Raw genomic sequence first — 6,000 nt, 5'->3', positions numbered from 1 at the left:
GTGACCTTGAGTTTTATGTCTGAAGATATCGGTTAAACTAAGTTTCGATCAACTGCAATTTCAACTTCTATTCATGACACTTTTAAGGTTTGTCATGTTTGTTAATGAGAAAGAGGACTTCTCAGGCAGTGCAATTTCTATAGATTGCATTTATGTCACCTCATTTGCTCCTTTGAAAAGAAATTGAGTGGCAAGGGGTCCTTACAGTGGGACCGTAACTTTTGTATGTGTGTTCAATGTGTCAAGATTTTTAGTTTTTTCATGTTTTCTGTGTACGACTGCAGTTTAAAAATACAAATATATGTGTTGATGTGTCAAAATGAAAGTATGTGACCTATACTGCTTTAAATGTGATTATAAATACACACGCACACACACGCATACACACGCACACACATGCACACACACACACACATATATATATATATATATATATATATATATATATATATATATATATGTATATATACATAGCGAGAGAGACAAACAAACAAACAAATAAACATACAAAGACAGAGAGATATAATAAAGAGTCTTGAGCTTTGCATCATGCATTTAGAGGCGTATATTTGTCCTTTCCACACACACAAAAAAAGGATGTGTGAGGCGGTGGCTGCATTATACCATCAGAGTAAAATCAAACAATATGTCTAATTGTATGAGGTTACAAGCTCCTGAGAGTTGACATTCAATTGTTGGGCGTAAGGTTTTATTTCACCCTATAATGTCATTTTTACGTGATTGATACCTTCCAGATCGTTCATTTTTGGCTGAACACATTTCACTCTATGCCTCTATATAAGTACATACACATGATCTCAACAATCAAGCATTGGATCCCAATGTAGTAGCAAGGTTTTTGTCGTCTCCATGACAAGAAAAATGAATCCTAGTGAACCTGAAAGCTGATTGGTTGTAGAAGATACAGGTACGTGCTTCCACCGATAGTTTCTGTTGTTGGAAGAATATTTCATGAGTCGAGACGGAGGCTATTCAGCCACAATGTGTGCGATACTGTGTACTCTGTAATGAATATTACTGTGCCTTGTTAATGGAGTCATTATGTTAATATTGATGTCACTGATACCTCTTACCTATAAACAGTTAAAAGCGAAAGGCAATTCTAATGCTCGTGCCATTTCCCTGAATGCGTGGGAGCGGACCGTTTCCAGGTTTTACAAGTTTAATAACAGACACATCCTATAATTATATATCATTACATATTATGTAAGGTGCTGCCTCAAATACTTCAACTTGATGGCAGTGTTCTTTGGTGATATTTTGTACATTGATATAAAATGATATACATTGACGATGTTATGATAGTGCTCAAAAAGTGCTTAAAAGTATACTGTGAAGAGGAGAAAATGAAATAGCTCTCTACAACTAAATGTTTGTATCTCTGGACTCTGGAACAAGTTTTGCTATAATATTAAACGATTCGAAATTATCAATGTGTCCGACACAAATCACCATAAAAATTGGAAAAGGTTCCATGACACGTAACATCGTCAAGAGATAAGTTTCATTATACCTATAGTCAGAGATAGTTGTATAGGTATTAGCAACCAAGGACACTTGCAAGCTGTTTTCGAAGTTAGGTCTGGTGAGAATACAATTATCATAGTTTAGGGTATGAATTTTTTTCCTGATGGTATTTAGCATTTTTAGCCTAAATGTATGTTTTATATCCGTTTGACTACTCTATGATCATATTATCTTCTTGTTATTTTTTATACAATCTTGTTTAAACAATCTCGTTTAAATAGTGTTGCATCTTTTACATTTTTTCATTCCGATTCAAAATAATGCAGTGTAAACATACTGATGAAATACTGTAATTACTATTACATTCCTTCTGTGTACTCGATTATCAGAAGTCATTGATATCAAACAATATATTTTATGTATAATATATATATGTGTGTGTGTGGGTATGTGTGTGTGTGCATTCATATAATTTGTATGTGTGTATGTGTTCGTGAATTTCTGTACGTGTAAGGGAGAGTGTCTGTTCACTGGGCGTGTGTGATAAGAAAAAGTAAACTTTTAAAACCAAGGAAGATTTGTATAAAATAGCCAAATGTCAGATGAATCCGGAAACATAGATACCTGAATGATTTCAGTTCGCTGTCAGTGGAATTCTGGGAAGCAATGAAAAGAGGGTATTTGTGATGGTTTATGAAGAGACGTGGAACGAGCAAGAATTAATACAAAGAATTGTCTGTGCCGGACGTCTATGTGCCCTTATGAATCTAAAAACCGTCTTTGAGGGAACGTCAATGGTGGAGGCAGTTTCTGAATCAATAATTCAGATAAAACCTAAAAGCTCCAACCACTCTTTGATGACATGCTGCGATACGCCGTCTTTTGAATGCCCATTAAATCTCATAACTAAATCGATGCTGGCCATAATATTGATTTTTTTTTCTTCACAAAGATGTCTTGGAATGCATGATGTTTTGATACGCTGGATGAGAAATGCTATTGGCTAGAATGAAAGGCATGGGAAGTGAAAGGACACTCTTCAAATTTATCCATGAAAGTTTGCAGGAATTCCATTACAGCAAATAATATACTTAGGTACAAGCCCGATTCAAAGTATTTTTTTCATGATATAATGCATTTTCATTTTCCTCAACTTCAGAAATATAATGAGAGTTATAGGTCACGTAATGGCTTAAGTGCCCAAGTGTTGAAGAAAAAAAAATCCCTAGCATTCAATGAAAAAAAAAAGACGGAAGAAAAAGATAACTGGAGGTCTTACTTGCAAGCATTGGACGTACTGAAGGTGAAAAGATTGTGTTTGTTTGCATTTCAAAAAGTCGGTAACCTCCTAAAGCCGCGCGAAGGTTGGAATTTATTGTTTACAGTAGAAGTGTCCTTGAAAATCGTTCAGAGCAACCACTATCTAATCTATTCCTTAATAACGACTTTGAAAGGGGAAAATGTGTTGATGAAAAAGCCCATTAAGTTGCAAAGATTTTTCGTTTGTAGACATCTCTCTCTCTCTCTCTCTCTGTCTCTTTCTATGGGACTTTATCAATCGCCTATTCTCTATTGAATCTCGGGTATCATAAATGGCTCTAATATGTCATTGATCAAACGTTCAATAATTGTTGAATGTAACATCCCGGAGGTAGCTTTGTACTTGACATTTTGATAGGCTACGTTGATCTGACTGAAGATGAATGTCCAGGTTTTGGAGAAATAAAAGATTTAAACGAGCTTCTGGTACTGGAAATACAAAATAATAAAATACATACACACACACAAACACACACACACACACACACATATATATATATATATACTGTATATATATATATATATATATATATATATATATATATATATATATGTATGTAAACTGATGAAACCTACACTCTCCGCTCTTTTTATATCGTTGATACAATACATTATTTATTTGTAGAGATATAATTCACATCAATTTGATGTGTAATGGTGGTAGTTTCTTTTTCTTTTCCTTCAAAGAAAATTATTAGCGAACAAAGAGCGGATTGTTGGTATGAAGTTGATTCTCCTTTATTTACAACACTGCATATACCCACGCAAATTGATCTCGTTAGAACATGGCATTCCAGAATGATGACTTTTTTCACCATATTTGGGGCATAATTTTGTCACAAAAAAGAACAAAATACGCAAGATAGATTTCAAGAACGTTTTGAGGAAGAGGAAGAAAACATTGTAGCATCATTAGCTCACCATAATTCTTTGAATTTCCTGAATAAATATCGTTACAGTTTATGTCTTTTGACTGAGAAGTTTATGTGCATTATCTCTTTAATTTCTGTTATTGTTGTTGTTGTTGTTGTTCTTGTTGTTGACACCAATTTGAGGCATACCCATGGATAATACGTGACTTTTTTCTCCTTCCACGTTGGTGAAAAAGGGAAGAATTAGAAGGTTGATCAAATCCACACCACGCACTGTTTTCGTTATCGATCAAGTCATCTGAGGATATCCTTGTTTGGTGACTTTCATTGCCGTTGAAATAGTGCAGACATCGCATTGCTGTATTACTGGTTTAGACACGAGATGAAAGTCACTGCTGGGTGCAGTTTAGTTGGAGTATATTGGAGTAGTATGAATACACAGTACATACACAGTAGTAGGATTGATTTTCAGAATATTTAATGGAATATCAAATGGAATATCTGTATCCTAAACAAAAATTTGACAAGCGAAGTTCTTGTGTAATCAGGAATGGCATAGAAAATTGAAACTTTTTGTTAACGTGAGACATCATGTATGACGGAAAATGATATTTCTTTTCTATCAGAAAATGTATTTTGGTTTACCCGAAAGAAGATAATGAGAAAAAGCAAATAATTCTATTAGTAAGCAGCATATTAAAAAAACCAGTGCAGCTGATGTCCATGTTGCTGAACAAAATCAATAAATAATAATAATAATAATATCTGGTGTGTTTTTTCAAAGACACAGTAAGGGCATAGCATCTATATATTTTTGCTGTTCGAGACTGCTACATCTCTCATTCAAGAAAAACGTCATGAACAGTAATTCATACAAGTATTACCTGTTTGAAACATACCTCCCTTGTATTCTTGGTTTGCATTCCTGGAGTTAGTATGACACGTTGTGGTACTTGGAATAGCAGAGTTTCATCACGACACCAGGTCACTGTCCAAACAGTTTAATTGCAGAGAGTTGTTCATTGTTGCAGACTTTTGTAAACTGATTCAAAATGTATTTGTAGAGCATAATGTTTCTATCTCTGTCAGTGCAAGAAGGTACTATAAGCTCGCCTATGTAGCAACCCTCCTTGGTAAATGCATTTACGCTGTGACTCTGCAGCAACACTTTTTACAAGTTGTTATTAACCCGTTTAGGACGGTTTGCTTTAGTGAGCGAATGATACTTCTCTACCTTCTGTATATGAATGATAGATTGATAATGCTATTTATAAAATGCAATTGGACATAAAATGATGATGAAACATTATTTCAAACTCATGCAAAAAGGCATTCCGACACAAATCAAAGACGGAGATTATACCCCTTACACACACACACACACACACACAGGCATGTGTGGTTTACTGATATCATGCAGGTAGGCAGAATGTCAGCTGATTTACTGTTTTCTTTCTCGGGCAAACACTTTGAGAACCAAGGTCGAACATGCTATATCTCATTTGAACTTGTCAGGATAGCAGTTTAATGGTACCCCGAAACAATGGTTTCAGGATAACATAATGGCTCGTAACAGTGAAGATAAGAAAAAGGAAAATCAAGTTTGATTTCTTGTTATAAGGTATCAGGGCTCAACAGTAACTTAATTATTGTTTTCTCGCGTAGCCCGTGCGGGCCACTAACATCTTTGTATATGGCATTTTAGTGGCCCGAACTAAAAGGAAATTATCGAAATTCATATTAAATTTTAGCTGCCCTAGCATCGGGCCCCCAAAAGAAGTCGTTTTTCGAAACTTGATGGAGCGACATCAAATTTTAATCTCCGTTGACCACCGGGACACCGCTAATGTTCAACCCTGAGATAGTTAATATATTTGATAATTATTATATGAAGGTACGAAAACTTTGTAGTTTTTATTGAATCTTGTAATCGTGTGTGCATATGTATTTTAGGTATATATATATATATATATATATATATATATACTTATATATATATTATATAAGATTATGATATATAATATATAATATATATATATATATATTATATATAATCTGAATTTTCATTTTCAATCTCTACAAATTAAAACATTTCCTGTTATACATATATATCAACTAATCCGTGTACATGAATAAATCATACACATGGATATATTTTCATACATACCTATTTACATACCCCCATCTCACATTTACTTCAACAACTGTTCAATCTTCCTAATGACACATAAATAATAATACATCATACATAACTCTACATTAAAAATGAAAGTTTGTTATGTTGCTGGATGTTCCAAAAAAATGAGTATTTGAAGTTTAT

Source organism: Diadema antillarum, unplaced genomic scaffold, assembly GCF_040938485.1.
Source record: "Diadema antillarum isolate AM-2024a unplaced genomic scaffold, OU_Dant_1.0 seq00000824_RagTag, whole genome shotgun sequence".
Taxonomy (NCBI): Eukaryota; Metazoa; Echinodermata; class Echinoidea; order Diadematoida; family Diadematidae; genus Diadema; species Diadema antillarum.
This window is presented reverse-complemented; position numbering follows the sequence as displayed.